General features: G+C 38.7%; 1 long non-coding RNA gene across 2 annotated transcripts; it reads left to right on the top strand.

The window, feature by feature from the left end:
* Nucleotides 1-452: 452 nt before the first annotated feature.
* Nucleotides 453-11,167, top strand: LOC138688592 (uncharacterized). Of its 2 annotated transcripts, XR_011327470.1 has the most exons (3): nucleotides 453-2,033; nucleotides 4,789-8,517; nucleotides 9,254-11,167. It is a non-coding gene; the product is annotated as an uncharacterized lncRNA (long non-coding RNA). The 2 variants fall into 2 exon arrangements; XR_011327469.1 differs by lacking the exon at nucleotides 453-2,033 and having other exon boundaries at nucleotides 3,565-8,517.
* Nucleotides 11,168-19,209: the final 8,042 nt, after the last annotated feature.

The following is a 19,209-nucleotide window of genomic DNA, read 5'->3' as shown; positions in this document are numbered from 1 at the left end:
TGTGATTAACTTGGAATGTAGAATGGGTCACAAATCTTGTGATAGTTCTGTATTGCTGCTTCCTAAGTGTGCAGAAGCTTCAGTTTAAAAGACATTCTAGTGAAAACCTTCTGTTTCAGAAAGCAGGACTGAAACTTTACCAGGGAATGAGAGTTTGCTGTGTTCTGTTCTGATGAAAATTCTTGTAGAGAGCCTTAACTGATTGGCTGAGAAGCTGAGTGGAGCAAACTGGTGAAAATAGCTATTTTCGCTACAGTGCTTTCTACCAGTCACCCAGCTTTCCTGAATCCATTGTGTATTTTGGCTGTAAGGCAAGTAGTCTGTGTTTTCTGAAATTGAGGTGTTGGACCTTATGAACATGCTGTAATCCTGTTTTGAAGATTAGATATTAAAAGAAATTCTCTTCTTTCAGTAATGATTTTGAAAACTGTCCAGGTTCCTATATCTTTATGACTGCTGCTGAAGTCAATGGTACCAGTCAGAAAGTGGTTTATTGCAAAGGGTTCATTTCAGGACTCTTTTTTTCACTCTGGTTTATATGGTCATAACTTGCTTTCTTACTCATGTCAGCATCTAAGTTGGTTAATTTCTGTTTTCCGTAGCTATATTTTAAAAGCACAGGTGGTCTCATTCTCTTCTCACTCCAGATCAATACTGAAGTGACTTCTGTTTGGTAGTAGTGTTAATATCACCAGGCCAACGTAATTATTATATGCCTTGTTTAACTTCAGGCTAATTCAAGCATACCAGGCAAGTTTTAAAGTGTCAGCTAACACTGTATTATAACTCTTGCAGCTAATCAACAATTTGTTCAAAATGTACCCCAGAACTCATACAGGACTTGAAGAATTTGTTGGTCCTTTCCAGCATAGCATTAACTGTGTGTGTGTGTTTTATTTTGCCTTGCAAAGCCAACAAAATCTTTAGCAAATTGCTGTTTTGTGTAGATTCAAAGGCAATTGGTATTATTTTGCAAAGCATGTGCAATATAAATGAGTCATTAAGATTTCGAAGTTTAATATGCTGGAGGGAGAAAAGAAACCAAATTATATAAACCCTTGTAGCAATAAATATTTTATTTTGCTTATGTTGTGATATTCAATGACTGTAAGCTATACAAATCAGAATTTCTATTTTTTATTTATGCAGCTGCTCTTTTACATGTTTCATTCATAATGCTTTTAAATGAAGCAGCAAGCTGACACTTGCCATGTTTTCTACTCATTTTTCTCAGACCTTCTAAATTCGGATGACATAGTCTACGAACCATGTTTGAATCTGTGAACTATGTTTGATTTCTGTAGGCATAGGTCCAACATCAGTATATCTCCATGCTGGTTTGACCTGAAAAAAATTCTAAGCATTTTAAAAAGAGGTTGGTAACATTAGCCCTATTTTATAGTTATAAAAACTGAACCAGGTCTTGCATAGCCTTGTGTCCTATGGTCAGTTAAGCAGTGTTGCCTGCATTTCACCAGGAGCTCATGGAAGCAGGACTCACAAAGTTTTGAAGTGATTGTAGGATTTGAGGTCTGAGTGACTGTAGGCAGTTCTTGTTGTGTTTTGTTTCATTTTTAAGGTATTTCTTATAACTAAGATCTTGAACCTGCAGCACTTGAGTTCTGTTGCTGGTTCTCTCATTGACTTGGGAAGATGGTCAATGTTTCTGTGCCTCAGAGAGGTATAAATTAATCTGTTAGCTTCACTGCAAGAATTAACTAATGTTTGCAGCTGCTAAAATAAAGTGAAAAGAATCTTGATTAAGGCTTATCCTTCTGTGTTGAATAGTAGTAATTTTAAGTGTTCCTTGTATTGAAACAAAAGCTTTTCTTCCATATATACAGGTTGAGGCTTGTTAGACCATAAATTAATAGAACAGAAGTCCTTGTGAGCTTTGTCTAAGAATTGCAGACTGAATTAAAAATAAATGATGCCTGACAAGTTTCTATTCCCTTCTTCCTAGGAATCATCACTTTTAACTCTAAAGGAAACTAGTAGAGACAACTAAACAAACAAAATCCCTGAAATTTAAGGTAAAATACTTGAAGAAAAAATTCCTCATAAATTTAAGATAATTAAGTTATTTAAAATTTAACTGTGTCTGAAAGAATAATAAAACTTTCTGTTGCTTTTTTAGAAATAACTTTTATATTCTTCACCTTTCATCTACTTTATTTCAACACAGAGGATGAAATACATTGAGATTTACATATGGATATTTTATCTGTCAGTCTTATCTAATTGTGCTTTGAAGGCTTCTATCAGTACACTTTTCCAGTACCTTGTAAATCAGTACTTTGACATTAAACACATCTTTCCCAGATATCCTTGCTCCAAGCATCTGTGTTGAAGTCTGCTGAAAGAAATGGGAATCCTTTGACTGACTCGCATGGATCAAACCTCCCAAAGATACTTTGGCCTAAATTTCATATTTACTTAGACACAATGATACGAATCAAATTTCACTCTTTAAAGAATGAGCTGTTAACTGTATTAGCAACTACACTGGAAAGAGAATTATAAGGAAGCACAGTTTAATAGTGTTTAGAGTTTAAGCCTATATTTTTATGAGATATTTGATAAGGGCATTTCATACTAATTCTCACTCTTACTGCAATTTTATTTTTTTTAACTTTAATTTCTTTTATTTACATTTTACTAAGGAAGAAGATTGCTGTTATTTACATGCTGAAATATATTGACTAATATTTACACATTTGTGTGCTGGCATAAAAATATTGAATTCAGATTGAAAGAGAGAGCTGTTCTGCATTATTTCCTCTTTACGCACTCTAATTTAGATACCTGGAATAATTACTTGCTTATATCTGTCTGCCTGATTGATTTTAATGATATCAAAAGTGGCAGAGTGACTGCAAATGAAATTCCTCACTCAACAAGTCATCCAATAATTTTTTCTGTGAAAAGTTGCAGAATTTTCGTGAAAAGTGCCTCAAATTATTCCATCAGGAGTAAGCACATTTCTGGGAAGCAGATTGCTCTGAAATTTAGGTCTTTACTCTCAAAATTAGGTCAGAAAATCTATTCTGTCAATACTGCAATGGCATGAATATACTTTCGGTCATAAATCCAGTGTTTCTTTTGCACTTGCCAAAGAAATGAGGATTTTGCAAATGATAAGCAAGGAAAAAACGGCCTGTTTCAGAGGCACAGGAGGGGCAAAAGTACATGTGTCCTCCTTTATTTTTCTTCTCCTTTGGCAAAAGCTGGTAAAGGGGTTTAGGGAAGAGAATAGTCTCCTTTAAGAAATGAGCAGAGATCGTTGGGAGGGAGGGAAGGAGAAGAGATTGAGCGAAAGCACAGAGTGCTGCCATTGGAGAGGGCCAAGACAGCTGAATCAGGGTGATACAGACTTTTCACTATCAGAAACAATTACTCCGGCAAGAACAGCATGGGACTTCATGAAATGTTTTTGAACTCGAATTCCTGATAGGAGTGCATTACATAACTTGTGCTTTGTGAATGCTGGCAACCGGCAACCTACAGAAAGACACAGCCAGAAGCAATGCACTCAGCTTCTTGCTTTTCAAAAAAAAAAAAAAAAAAAAAAATCTGGGCCAAACATTAAACAGACAAGCCTATCTTTACCCTTCCCCCACCCCCTCCATCAACAGAAGCCTGGTTTTCATCACAGATTAATAAACGAAACCTTCTATCATTTAACTGTGCTTCCCACAGCCTTTTGGTAGGAGTTAACAATGCTCTGAGTCAACATTGCCATGGTGCTTGAAATGTCTTTGCATGTTTGTTCACTTGAAAGAGTCATGACGATGGGGTTAGAAAGAGAGTTTTAAACCACCAGTCTGTACAACCTCAGAAACTTCAGGATGGTTTTGATTGTGTTTGGCTTGACAAAAATCTGTTGGGGAGCTGTCACTATTACTTTTGTCTTTCAGTTTAATAACAATATTTTTTTAAAAAAAGAGCCCATGTTATATATTCCGCTGTCTCCTGAAGTGATTATTTGTATCATTTGCTGTTAAGGAAATATGTCTAAGTGTTGAGGAATTCTAATTAAGCAGGCTCAGCTGGAGTGAATAGCTGGAGGATTTCACAGTACTGTTCTGAAATTATCGACAGGCCCAGAAGCCAGGGAAATTCTTGAATTTTGGGGTTTTACCATGGTGGACATAGCCACTAAATCTTACTTATTCATTTTCAAATCAACGCATTTGTAAACCATGTTATTTCACAATCACTGTCGGTGGTTGTTCCTCTTTTTTTACTTTCTCTTCCACCTGCCCTAAAAAAGATGCAATCCTAGCCAAACAAGGAGAGCCTTTTCTACATTTCTGAGAATTGTTTATAGGACTAAACAGCATAGAATTTAGTTGGGTTCAGATGGGTTATTTATGCGAAAAAATTTGGTTCTTTTTCCTTGGAGGTAGAGGCGATCCTGCTGAGCCCTTGAGGGGAACCACATTGTAGGTAATTACTGAATTCATGAAAATTTAACAGTAAAAGCACATACTAAATTTTGCTGGAATATATCCTTTTCTGTGTAGTGTGCTTGTCAAAAAAAACAACTTAAAACTTTTCTATGTTGTGTAACTCTTTAATTCTCTGTTTATATGGTAAACACTTCTCTGTTGTGCTTTCCAAGGGCTGTCGATCCCTGCCTGCCTAATCTACTGTTGCTAACAAAAATGACAGTAACGAACCAGGGAGGAACAGCGTTCTCTGGCCTTTTGTTTTCACTCCACTGGGTGAACACATGTGTTTTTCCCTTTGCCGTTTCTCTTTACTCTTTTCTCCTTTTCTCTTCAGGGAAAGGAAACCATTTGTATGCTGCACTAAGGAAAAGTGATTGAAAAGTGGAAGCCCATACTTTTCTCTTCAGCAAGCGGAGATCTGTTTTCAGTCTGATGTTTGGTGAAAGGAAGCTTCAGAGCTGCAGGCCAGCTGCCAGGAATGTCTGATTTCCTTTCCACCCACTCCTATGATCCTCCCTTTTGGCAGTGATTACCAATGACCACAGCTGTCATGCTAGGTCATGGTAAACTTTCAAGCAAGGTAGTACATGAGATGTACAAGGCCCAGTCCTTGATCTGCGCTGAAGAACAGGATCTTAAATTGAATCTGGTATCAGGCAGTGCACAAGCATACCACAGCAAGCAGCGTCGGGCTGATGTCATCTTGTCGTTCCGGTTTCTTGAGAAGGTGGACAAGCAGAAAGTGCTTCTTTAGCCAACAGAAAGCTTCTTCACAACTTTTCTTTAGCTAGTGATATCCTGAAGCGTGAGGAGAGGTTGTAATTTAGTCAGAACAGATGGTTGTCTACAACGGGTAAGTCCTTCCAGCCAGCTGAAACTAGAAATAGCACTTCAGGTTGCTCTCACCCAGTAAGTATGTAATAATACAGGAGAACTCCATAATCAATGATCAGAACAAATAGCATTCAGGTTGTTGTGCTGCATGCAACACTCTGTACGGGTGACAAACTGTTGATGTTATGGATGTGGCTGAAAATCACCACAGAACTGCAGACTTCAGAAAATGATGGATGCTGTTGTCTGGGACATAAATTCCATAAATATGACTTGCACTCTGCAAAAGGTAGTATTTTCTTAAGCTTCAAACGTTCAGTGTCAAGTGCATAAATGTCTTCTGAAGAGGCAGTGTTTTACTACGTTTTATACTGTTATGCTGGCTTCATAATACACTTTTTGCTGTAGCATCTGCTCCTCTTGTAACAGCGTATTAAATAATGTGACTAAAATCTATTAGGTGTTTGTTCTGTATGTCTTCCTCCAAAGGGGGAGGCATTTGCAATGGAGTGTTTGTTTTAAAAACATATAAGAACAGGTTGCTTTCTGTTTCCCAGAGAAAAAAAGGTCAACACTTGAGGGACAGAAGGTCATAAATGCTGCGATTGTCCATTGTTTTTGTGGGAGTTTATTGCAGCTTTAGGCTGGCACAGCCAAGGAACTTGCCTTCAAAATAGCCTGAAGGTATGTGGATGTAGGTGATGCTGATTTCCTTCGGTTCTAATTTAAGATGACAGGATCTGCTCGTTGTGGTCTTGCTCCAGTTGGAGAGATGATCACCTTAGGAAGTCCCATCTGAACTTCATTTGGTATGATTTACTTCAGAACAATAAACGTAATTTCAGTTCTTTTGCTCCTTGTTCTCACAAAACTCCTATGGCCTTGTAACAAATCTTACATAAAATTAAATTTGATATTATTAAGCTCTTACACAAGGTTGGGAGAAAGTTCCAGGAACCCTCTGGACAAGAGCCAGTTTCTTTACAGATTTCTCCTGGCCAAACAAGGCAACTAATGACTACTTTCATAAGGCTGGGGAATCCACAGCTACAGCTAAGCGGGGTAAAAAAAAATGTAATAAATAAACAACTCCATCCACAAACCCTTCCTCAGGAAACCAGCATGGGAAACACAGGCATTTGGAATGACAATCCAGCATGTTCTGCCAAAGAGAGACTTTCCAAAACAGCTGTAGAAATGGCTGCAGTTTCCTTGAACGTCCGTTTTAATAGCATTATAGCCTCAACTGTTTATATGTTAATCTAATTGTTTTCATGCTGTCAGCTGTATCTGTTGCAATTGCAAAAATAAAGTTTTAAACCCGTGTAAGTAACCCTCAAGAGGGAGTGACAGACTTCAACAAACACTGCTGTCCATGAACCCAGCTACCTTCCAGCCTCCATTCATTCAGGTACAGTCATTTTGAGGCTGTGACAGAAGCTGTTGTTCAGTCTCACTGTGGGATACCACATTTGCCTCATTTGTGCAGAAAGGTTTTCATAACTGTCCCATGTCTGGAGCACTCAGGAATGAATATGCTTCCTCTCTTTGAATAATGGCTGAACTCCTGGTGGATGAGGAGGTATTTAAATAACCATGTTGCCATGTAGAGTATCTCATTATTTCAATCCTCGGAGTCCCTGAGCTATCTGAGCACATATTTATAATCAGCCCGGTGACTGCTCTCTCTGGCTATTTATCAGCTGTGAGCCTGTGTTTCCATTTTACAAGTGCAACTCCATAACATAAGAATATGGTATGTCTTGTCATTAATAGATTTTTTTTTTTTTTTTTTTGTCTCCAAGAACAGAAAGTTCCCAACATAGGACAAACCGTCCTTGTGTACTCTTACATACTTCCTTCTCTTTGCTTTGCTGTCTTGGACTGTGGAACATAATTGCTGAGACATGAAAGGATTTCTCTGTCTGGCCCTCACTGCCATGTTAGCGAGTTTAGCTCTAAATGTATTTGCAACTGGAAGGACCTGTGTCTGTACTATTGAACTCTCCTACACTCAGAAAACCCAAACTGACTTTTGGGAGTAGTCTCTGGCCTATACTAACTCCTGAGCTGTGGCTAGGAATTAGCTGTAACCTGGCACTCTCCCAAATGCTAGCTGACCCAGACTAAAACCATGTCAAGACTGCTCCACCACTTCAACAGGAAACGCATCTGATGTTCCTTAATCTACGAGAATATGTGCAACTCTTAGCCATAGACAGACCCATCTATACTGGTCAAAGGGAGGACTCAAGGCCCTTAAGTGAGACTCAGATGCATAAATTTCAGTTCAGACTGAGAATTTGCAAGGCCACCTGCAGTCATCGTGGTTTCTGAAAGCCCAGAAACACAATTTTGCTGATAAATTCCTTAAGTAGCACTGCCTTTATTCAGAAGTAATACCATTTTGGCAGGACCGAGTGCCCTGGCATGGTGAAAGCACCATCAGAAGTCACAAAACAGGCTTCTGTAATTTGACATCTCCTGAAGGGTCAGGTTTGGTATGTCTGCTTGTGGTGACAACGGTGGTTTGAGCACAAAAGTGAGCAGCCTTGGCTGCTTCCATTCCAGGATCGTGGCTAGCGCTGGTGGTGAAACACTGAGCTGTGTGTCAGAGTTCCCATCCAAACATTCAAAGCCGTATCTTTCACCTCAGATAAGAACAACTGAGGCTTATGTGGAAGTACTCTGGGGTTTTCTGCTGAGTGGGGGATATGTGGATTTAGGATGCTAAAGGTGCTGTGGGTGTAGGGTCCTGGTTGCCTGTTTCCTGCAGAAGTCTTCTGTGCTATAAGTTAAGGTGAATAGTGATATTAACACTGGCTGTTTGAAACAAAAGAGTGATCTTGATCTAGTCACTCATGCCCAAAGGGATGTGTGAGGCCCCTGAATACAGGAGGGGTTAACAAGTGATTCCTATGATCAGCAGTGAATTTAAAGAAGCTCTGCAGTGTAGAGAAATAAGGGATTCCAGACACACTTCTCCATTTGGCATTTCTTTCAGCAGCTTGACTGACTGAGGCCTCTGGCTGCTGGGAATCCCATCACCATGCATGTAGGTGCTTTGTGATCTCACAGGGGTTGCTGCCTGGGCTAAGACTGCACAACCTGCTCTGGAAGCTGGGCCCCTGCAGCAGAAGTGAGCATAACATCACCATATGTGAGTCCCACTGAAGATGCAAGCAGCATTGGCCCACGGAAATTGAAGGCGGGTGTCCGGTGTCCTCAGGTAATGCCTTGAGCATGCGGTTATATGTCTGCTCCAGGGTAGATCACATTGCTGTAAATAAAAAGTGGTGCTTTGAAGCGAAGATGTTCTTGTCCGTCTTAGCGGAACTTGTGCTAGCAAACAAAGAAATTCCTGAAAAAATGCTGCAGACACCTTCATATTCTCCATCTATTGACTCTGTGTGAGAATTATCTACCCCTTACAGCACACTGCACTTCTCTGCATTTTACTTGTCTTGTCAGCCAGTCTTGCCCTTATGTTTGAGAAATATTTGCATCTCATATATTCTACCTGGGTGTCCATCAAGCAACTACTTCAAGATAGACTTTGGACTAAGAATGCTCTTTTTGTCAAAGCTTATATACTGTTGATACCAGTAACTCCGTAGGATATCAGAGACTATTGGATACCCACTTTTTGAAGGCTGTAAACTGGCTTGTGTTGAATAATCAGAAATGAGAATCAATACTCAGTTTTTAAAGTTTAGATTTAGAGTTGTAAAATAAATCTTCCTACTTACAGCACAATATTTTATGTGCACGGTAAGGAGGGAGTGTTAATTAAAAACCATGTATGAGAATGACATATTTTGATAACAGGAACTGTTGTGAAATGTGGATTGGTTTTAGGATGTGCCAAAACATTAAAGAAAAAACTTAATAAAAGTGCATAAAATTCTACTTGCTTGCTATCTAAATAAACAACTAAAGTTAAATGGATGTAAATTTCTGTTTAGGCCTGCTTCAGTATTTTGACAGACACCTGGAGTAGGATGCGAACCAGATTTAACAGAAAACTGCTTAACACTTTGTGAAGAAGAGCCTTCCGCTAGGCTTAAGAACTGGATTAGAAATGACTGGATTTCTCATGAAGGAGGCATCAGTCATGAAGTTTTATTTCTTTGAGTGCCCTCAAGAGACCAGGCAGACCTGATCTGCAAGGAGCACTGCTGACTCAGGCTGCTGCGGGAAGGTGTCGAAGGTCAGCCAAGGAAATCTCTGACCTTCGGTTTGCCACTGACTGTCACTTGGGTTTTCCTGCCTGGAAGAGAGGCGGTGGCCTGGGGTAGCTGGGGAGGAAACAGAGACCAGAACCATTGACCTCAATCTAAACACAATACAGAAAAAGACAATGAACTCTAGGAGGAAAAACACAGGAGTGATTTACCTAGGAGGAATCGAGAATATTAAATTCTTTTAAGTAACTTCAGGAGGTGTAATAGAGGAAATCTATTGAAAACACACAGAGAAGACAGCTGTTTCTAGCCAGCCAGTCCTGTGACACACAGAAGTGTCAAATATCTACTATATAATTCATATTTTACAAATTATTAAATCTGTGAATGCCATGGGATTATTGCAGTTGTGCATTCATACTGCTTTTCTGCATCTGGAAAAGTAGAAAGGTTATAAACTGTAATAAATTCATCCTAATTTATCTGTTTATCTGAATGTATATTCAATGTGGCAAAACTGTAAGCCCACTTGTCCAGTGTTGACAAAGATTTTTAATGCGGGTCACAGTGACCTGTGATGAAGTTGCTCTCATTGAAGGTCTGCTTTACCTGTTTTACCTAGCACTACCTCTTGTTCTCCCTCTCCCTCTTCTCTCCTCTTCCCTCTTTCATATATCTAAAAATATGTTGTGTTTAATAGAGAACTGTAGCTATGTGAATTGCCAAAACACTGGTAAGATTTTGGTTTTTCCTTTTCTGCAGAGTTTGCACAAGTGTGTCACCTTGGCTTTAAGTTTTCACAAGACTTCTGCTCTTGAAGCTTATCCTTACCAGAGAGTGAGAAGGCCTTTGTACAGTCAAGCTGCTTTTTAAAAACACATAAGAAAGTGGCTGGAAGACCAGTTTTTATCAGTGGACAAGTCATAAATAGTAACTTACACAATCACACTCCGAACAGAAATTCTTTGATTTTATTCATTACAATATTATATTACAGTGACTCTGGTTTCCATGTACCAGAAGTGTATATCATATCCTTGTCATATCCTTATGTTCTTAGACACAGAGATCATTAGCATATGTACAGGGTAATTCTTATACTCTAACTGTGCCTGGCTGACTGATGGCACCTATGCATGTGGAGGGGACAGAGCACCAGAATTTACGTCTCTTAAAGGAATTGTGTCCTGTCAAATGATGAAGATTAAATAATGGAAAGTATTTTCTTTCTCTCCAGTCTCTTGAGTTTGGTATTTTTATAAATCTTAACCCAGAGTATATCTTCATGCATTTTGAACATGAAAAAATATAGAATTTCTGTCTTTGTAAAGTACACATTTATTAAAAAGGAAGCTAGAAAACCATCTGTAGAGTAATACCTTCTATAAGAAAGAGACACAAAGAACCAACTTATCCTCCCCACACACAGCTAAACCTTAACAGCACAATTCTATAATGAAAGTGAAAATAAATTTTACTCCTTTCTCCTAATTGATGCCATATTGCCAGGTAATTGCAAACCTTTTTGTATCCATGCCTAGGACGTTGTGCTCATGTTCAGTGCTGTGAAAGAAAATCCAGTAAAATTCTATTTTGCACTGTTGAAAGCAGTTCTACTGTTTCAAGGAAAATAATACATTTTGTCAAGTTGACAGTTAAGACTAAGTGTGCCCAACTACAAGAGACACTGAGTAAAACTGCACAGTTTTAAGCCTCTTCATTTTCTGCCCAAAGTACCCTGAGAAACAATGTCTCCAGAATCTACCATGTAGCATATAGGGTTACAGGAAGAACATACTGACTTCTTACTATCAACTTGTCTCATCATTCCACACTTTGGCACATCTTCTCTTTATTCCCTGTACTAATATTGTGACTGAACACATAGAAATATATCTTACCATATCAGCATTTCCTTGACGTTAACAATGTCAAGCAATGACATCATAAAATAGGGAACTGAGAGCAGCTTTGAAAACCAATCCTTGCTAGGTTTAACTCTCTGTTGACTGGCCAAGCACAGAAACGTGGTTTAACATTTTCTTTATTGCTTGTTCATTGTGTATCATTAAGGCTACACAACGTGTTTGGGCCGCCTATTTCTCATGCCCATAATTAAAAGGATTCCCGAGTGCAGGAGTACTTCTGGGAAAGCAACAGAATTAGCTCAGTGGAGGACATTTGATTTATGTGAACTATTGTCTCTCTCATATATTTTGTCTCCAGTCCTCTTAATTTAGGGAGATTTAGATATCAAATGCACAGGAATTGTGTGACAAGTGCTTTAGATTCAAGGTCACTATGGTTTTAATTTCACTAAGCAGTTTACTGCCCTCCAAATGTCTTTAGAGTTGAGGTAGTCTATTGGTACCCAGCAGGTCTGTGGAGTCTAGTAAGTGGTTAAACCTAACTTTCTAAAAATGACCATGTCAAGTGTGATGGTATGACCAATTTAAAGGTCTTTGGAAAGTTCTATTTTTCTTCTTTAGAGAATATAGTTATTTTTCACCTCTCTGAGTTTTCTTGACTCTGAGTCCTTATGCAAATGAACACCAACTAGTAGGAATACTTCTGTAATTGCAGGGTGACATAATAAATAGGGGTGAGAAATTTCTAAAGCTGTTTGTGTTCTGGTTCATGGGCCTGTAGTGTTACATTTTTCTTGTGCACGCTTGGCAGCATTTGCTATCTAAGGGAATCTGCATCAGCCAATGGCAGAATTAGCTGTAGCAGTGTGGCAGACCTGTGATTATATACCATAGCTGGAAAATCATCATGAATACAACCCTGGACCTATACCTAATGGTAGACGCAGCACCTATGGCATCTCAGTGATGTGTGCTTGTGAGCAGGAGGAAGGTGTGCTGTGGATCTTTGGAAAGGTCATGTTCCAGCAGGCCATGTGCCCTACAGAAAGATCTGGGTGGGTATGGGGAGAACATTTGGTTGGGAATCTGTCTTTAAAAAAACCACAAATCAATATACTAAAGGAAATTTTCTACGCTGCTAGTTGGCATCTACTTCCAGTAAGAAATGAGAAAGTAGAGCTACATGCCAAATCTCCTGGTCATCTTCTGTGTTTGTCTTTCATGCTGTGCGGGTAGAAATATATAACCTTAATATGTAGTTTGCATAGTTTCAACCTGCTCTGTATTTCAAATGGTGAACAAAGAACTGTGTTACAGGCAAATTCTTGAGAAGATAAAAGCAAACCAACCAAACACTAGAGGAAAACCAAGCAGAAGATTTTATGTGACATAGCTGAGAAGCTAAGGCAGACATGCAGCTGGAGCAGTGGGCTGGGTATTCTGTGCATGAGCAGTGCTTCCAATGTTGATTCATCCTTCTTAAAACCACTGCCACTGCTGAACAAACTGTGTAGAGTACATTCAACTTTATTTTTGATTGTTATAACCTTTTTCCTTTGGATAATCTAAAATTAAGTACTCTGTGGATTCAGCTACAAAAGCTCAAATTTTAAATCAATCTGAGCTGTGCACGTAAAAGAAACCTCCTTGTGAACCAAAAGTCCCACTGCTACAGAGCAGCACTGTGGCACTGGCACTTGCTGCAGGATGTTTGGTGTGCTAATAGACTGGAGCAGGACATGGAGTACATGGACTTACTGGAATACATCTGAAGACTAATGGCTTATAAAGACTTGCAATAAATAATAAATGTCCAAGGTGATACTCTTTCTAATGAACATTTTAATGGTTTCTTTTCCCCAGTAGGGGACTCTCAGAGTTCTTAATAGGGGCACAGAATGAACTCTTTGTCCCACGGCTGTCTCTATCACTTTTTGTTTTCTTCTTGCCCGTCCCTTACTGCTGGCTGCCACTGCTTCAATCTGCCTCCAGCTGTGAGGGCAAAGTTTACAGTGTCTTCAAAACCTGCTGTTTGTTTTCTTTGGTTGAGGTAAAGCTTGATGAGGCACAAAGCAAAGTGCCTCCCCTGCCCACTGGAATGCCTTGGGCAGCAGGGAAAACATTTCCATAACTCAGCCCTGCTCCCTACACCAAGAATGAACTGGGAACAGAAGAACTAAAGCTGCTTCTGTAGTAAGACACTGTTACAGGCTGTCCTGGTGCCATGATGATGATTAGCTGGATATTTAAACTATCATGAAAGGCAAACTTCAGACATTTTTATATGGAAGCAGTGTATCCCTTGGGCATCCATACTCTCTACATAGCTCATCTTTGTCTATAGATTCTTTGCTAGACACGGGTTTCTTTCTTTTTTCACATTTTCCCCCTAAAATTTCCAGAGACACCGTGCATGATGGAAAACAACTTCATGTTCTGCCTTGCTGATCTACCAAATTTCATAATATCAGAAAATCTGAATAGTAGTTTTCTATCAAAGTGCTTTGTGTTAAAATTCAGTCCTGCTGGGAGATTGTGCCTAGCCACTTTTAAATGGTTAACTGTATTTTTAACTGGAGTTAGAATATTTCCTAAAGGAACCTACAGTCCGGGATGGAGTCCAGATGTACATTTGAGATGGCTAAAATGGAAAGTCCTGATTTTTTATTAGGCATGCCATTTAGAGAGCAAAATGAAGTGTGAGCAAAGAAAGCATGTTGGCATGGCAACAGCAAGTATAATTTAATGCAACAGGTTTTGATTCTGACCTGAGAAAGGAACTATTTGTCCTGAGAGTCTGCTTGGAGCCCATAAAGGTTTTAAAAGACAGCAACTCATCTTCACTAAAGGTCAGCAACTGGAGGGATGGATACCTCAGAGCTCTTTGGCCAACAAAAGAATCTAGGTATTCTAATGGTTGTTGTTCTGGCATAGATGTGCAAAAAGGAATTGCTTCAATAATGCATCTATTGCCCACATGATAGCCACCTGCAGGCAACCTCTTAAGCACAGGGTCTCTCTGTTATTTTTGGTAAGGTGTGTGAAGTTTGTAGAACTGTAAGACATAATGAGGCTAAGTACTTTGCAGAAAAATACACACAGTGTCAATTACCAAGATTAAAATTTAGGGTTTAGAAATTTCTGTCTCCCAAATCTATGATGAATCCACAATTATGTCCCCACTACTTGTTACAACTAGTCAACTGAAAAGACTGAGAGGAGAAATCAGTAGGGGAAAGCAAGGTGTTTTCTAGATTAGTTTATTAAGGCTGGAACTAATGGCCGATAGCTTAAACTGCACATGTGATGCCAGGTATTTGGTTTTGAAGGACGTGCTCATTTTCCTTTCAAGATTAGCTGCTCTGGATTCCTGAGAGTGGAGCTGGCTGCAAGAGCTGCATTCAAAACATTGACTCTCTAATTCCATCTGCTGCCACCTCATCTGTCTCCATGTGAAGAAGCAAATTTACAGGAGCAAAAGGAGGAACGAACCACTTTCAATTTTTTTGACTTACAGGAAGAATAAGAAGCACCACAAATCTTAAGAGTAACTTTTATCTTCCAGGATTTGCAGTTCACCCTCTGGACTAAAGATGCTTGACGTTTGGCTAAGGGTAAAGTATAATTGTCCAGAACAAACAAAAGATTCTAAACGTGACTCAAAGACTCACCACAGAGAGGACTTGGGTCACCCCTCACTGGAAGGCAGGCAAAGCGTAGGCATCGGTGTGCATTTTGTGACCTGAGGATCCTTGTATTGTTTTCATCTCATTGTAGGTGTCTTCATAGAACAGTGGGCAAAGGGATTTGTGCTTACATACCATATATGCACTGAAGGCAATAAAATCTTCCACTGTGAAGTAAAGCTTTTCTAGTCTTCTGACAAACCATACCACGCTTTCACCATAGACAAATTTGAATAGCTCAGGGTATATGCAGAAACCAAGGCGTAGCCTCCTGTTGCACTGTGATTTGTTGTTGTTCAATACTTGTATGACCCTTTCACAGCTCTTTCTATAGTGGGAGAAAATCATTATGAAACACACAAGACTTGAGTTTTGTGCATTTCTGACGCTGACTGCTGTCTGTACTTGGAATAGGCATCCTAGTTAATATAGGCCTATCCTGGCCTACATTAACAGTCCCTTTGTCTATATATTTAATATTTTCTTTCATTTAAGAAAGATGCTTAAAATGTTCCAGCATGGCTGAAATCTTTCAACAGAGGTACACTTCAAATGCATATTATTTGGTTCATAGCCTGTTGAGAGAAGGAAGAACATGAGGCTGCAAGCAGTGAATTTCAATGTCTTTTGATGCAACATGGGTCAAATGTGTGTCATGACCTGAAGTCTGTTGTAGCCCTCTTTCATGTGGTTCTTCCTTTCCTGTTCTTGGTGAAACTTTTGAAATTTTCTCCTGTTAATGAATTTTTTTTCAGAAGCATGCATATGTGAAAGTTTGCTGTTTAATAATGTCACCTAGACTCTCTCCCATTGCCTGCTGAAATCAATGGAAAGAGCCCCATTTCATCAGTCTGCTGGAAAGTTATTTGCAGTTCTGATATTTTTCTGATTGCTGCATCATTTCTTGTTGCGAGTATTTGGAATATAGCAGGAACCAGTGGTACCTATACCGGGATAAATTTTGTCAATCATCACATGCACTGCAAATTGCTGCCCACTTAAAATACATCAGGTGGACACTACCCTTGGCTTCTTCACAGTGGGATGCAGCACAGGAATGTCGTGGCTTAACAACGCATGATGAAAATACTAAAAAGATAATATTCTTTTCTTCTATTTAAAGTATACCGTGTAGCACTTCCTTTGGAGGAACTGGGAAGTAATTATCATCATACCACCATTTCCTCAGAGTGACTAGATTAACAACAGGTTATGGGGGTCCAGAGCTGGGGAATTTAAGCCTTGTTACCATTTATAGTTTCTCTCTGTGTCCTACAATATGCTTTCCCATTAGCTAAAAGTGCCATTTCAGGAAATTGCCTTCAAGGGTTGGTTTGATGTGGGATGGGGTGAGGGAAGAAAGCAGTTGCCCTATTCCACTATAGCTGTAGACAGTTACTTAGCAAGAAGCAGGTATGCGATTTTCCTATCTGTCAATTCTTTTTCATTTATCATTCAGTAGGATGGCATCTTCAGGAAGTTCATGCAAGCCACTGCATCTCATCCTTTTACAGGTAGACAGTAATAGGGTAAAGGGATGGTAATAAACCACCTGGTTACAATTTTCTAGTTTTGCTAGTTGCCAAATTTTTTTAGGCAGAGACGTGAATATTAGCCTTATTAATATTGATTAATCATAGCTAAATGGAAGGACATTTGCCTCTTATCCTCAGGACTGGTAATTGTCCTGAGATTATTTTCCTTTTGTGCCATTACTGTTTCCTGACAGGACAACTCCTCTGGCTCTGGAATGGAACAGTTGACAGTCGGAAGGCCGTGTGTAACTTGAACATTTCTTACAGACCTCAGTAGTTTTCATTTGTGGTTTGAGAAATTTACTGTCTCCTGTTCCATGTTTATTGAATTTAAAAATTCATACATGTCCAATAAAAGAGTCCTGCAGGTGGATGTGTTTGGTCTCAGACTCCAGCCTCAAGTATATTTTCTCTTACTCTGTTTTTGGTTTTTTTGTTTTGGTTTTTTTTTTTTTAGTCTTTTCTTGCTCATGCAAATTCAGGAAGAAGATGTTATATTTTTTACATAAAGGACTTTTAATCCTCAGTGAATGAGATTACTGGGGGAAAGAAATCTAGCAATTGAAACTCTGGATGAACTTGCAAGGAGAGGACCCCATAAATATCTAATTCCTTGCAGAGATCAAGGATGATCCTTATGATCCTTACATCATAAAGTAACAACAGAAGTGAAAGGCCAGCAAAGGCTTCATGTGCTACATATGAAAGCCAAGATTATTTTTTTCACTTGAACTAGTTAATGTAAATCTGGAATAACTCAATTTAAAATGAGATTACATGAGAGAAAATTTGTCCCTAAACAACTTGTGAAATTCTACTTTCTAAACCTTTTAGGATACTTTCAAAAGTAAAGATGCTCTTCCAGCAATAAGCTTTGCACAAAGTCTTCTGTGAACAGGAAACTACAGTAATGTTCTTGATATAGAACTGATTCCTGGAAAAACGGACCTACAAATTGATTTTTATTCTCATGTAACTCATTACGGACTTCATTTTTATGGTGTGTCCACCCCCCCCCCCCCCCCCCCCCCGTTGATGCAGACAAACCCCACACCTTTGTTTTGGTATAATTTGCATTTGATTTTTATTTTGCATAAAGTCTAATAATTCAACATCTTTATTTTCAAGGGTAATTCTGTTGGAGTCTTACATCTGAATGCTTCCTGGTCTTCCACATGACTTGACTTCAGATAAAAAGTAGATCACCTATTTTAGTAGTATCTCTGGTCAGCGATGTTGTGCTACTTCATTTTTAACTGGATTTTAATTTGACAGATGTGTATTTAGATAGCCTATATCATCTGACTGATGCACAAAATGTATTCCTCCAAAAAGACTATGCATCTTCTGCACCTTTTCCATCTCATTTATGCACATCTACAAATAGTGCTGGCTATTCAAAAGATATTGATATGAAAATGATGACAACAGATTTTTTTATAATCAGAACAGGGCATGACTGGAGCAAATCAAGAATACTTCAAAGACTGTGTGCCAGACCTCCTTGACAAGAGCAGGTGGTTGAAGAGTCAACAATATGACATAAGTGCTTTGAGTGTGATTCGAATGAGCATAATTGATGCACTACCACATGATACCCATATACTTTGTGGGGGCCTTTATTCCAATGAATGCTGCATCGAGACATAAATCAGCATAGGGGGATGTTTCTACTCGTGCTGATCAATGAGATTTATCATTTATGTGTGACACGCATAGTTCTGTACTTACTCAAGACCTCTTACAGATGCTGCCCTCTTTAACAGTGAATATTGGAAGAATATGTTTGGATAAAAAAGAATTCAAAAGTCCTTTCAGTTTTTGCATAAAATTAATTTTGCATGGCATTGCATGCTGGTACTTGATTGTCAGTTGCATACTCGATGACAAAATCACCAAAATCTCAGAAAAGATTGTGCAATTTATGTCCTAAACATTCATAAGTGACTAGAACACAGCATGGACAGAGGGAATAGTTAATAATTTGTCAAGAGCAAATTATGACAAAGCAAACTAACTTCTATGATGAGGTAACAAGTCTACGGTTACAGGGGGTAGACTAAGTTTCCTCCCACTCCTACGTTACTTAAGTTTTGGCACTCTTTTGAATGATATCCTAATCGGAAAGCTAAAGAAACATAATCTTGAGAGTAAATGCAAAGCTGAATGAAAAGTGAAACTCAGAGAATAATTACCTGATTTTATTGTTTAGTTGAAATATACTGAGAAGTTTTCACAGGGAGTTGTTCTTGATTAAATATTGTTAAATATTCTCGTGAATGATCTGAATAAGGGAATAATATTATATGCAGCAAATTAGCATATTGATAGGAGATGGGGGGATTCTGAACATGTGGAAAGCAGAATTAGAATCCCAAATGATCTTGACAAATTGGAGAGATCATCTGAAAGAAATAAGATTAAGTTCAATAAGGACAAATGCAAATTATTAGCCAGAAATAATCAATTGCACAAATACAGGGTAGGGTAAAACAATAGACAGCAGTTTGGAAGAGATCTCAGAATGAAAGTGAATCAAATTACACATCACTTGATGAATTATTAAAAAGCTAAGTGACCAGCTAGTATGTATATGAAAACCAGAATGCAGCCTGCAGAAGTGAATTTTCTAGTATTTTATACTGGTA

Source organism: Haliaeetus albicilla, chromosome 13 (genome assembly GCF_947461875.1).
Source record: "Haliaeetus albicilla chromosome 13, bHalAlb1.1, whole genome shotgun sequence".
Lineage (NCBI taxonomy): Eukaryota > Metazoa > Chordata > Aves > Accipitriformes > Accipitridae > Haliaeetus > Haliaeetus albicilla.
This window is presented reverse-complemented; position numbering and strand designations above follow the sequence as displayed.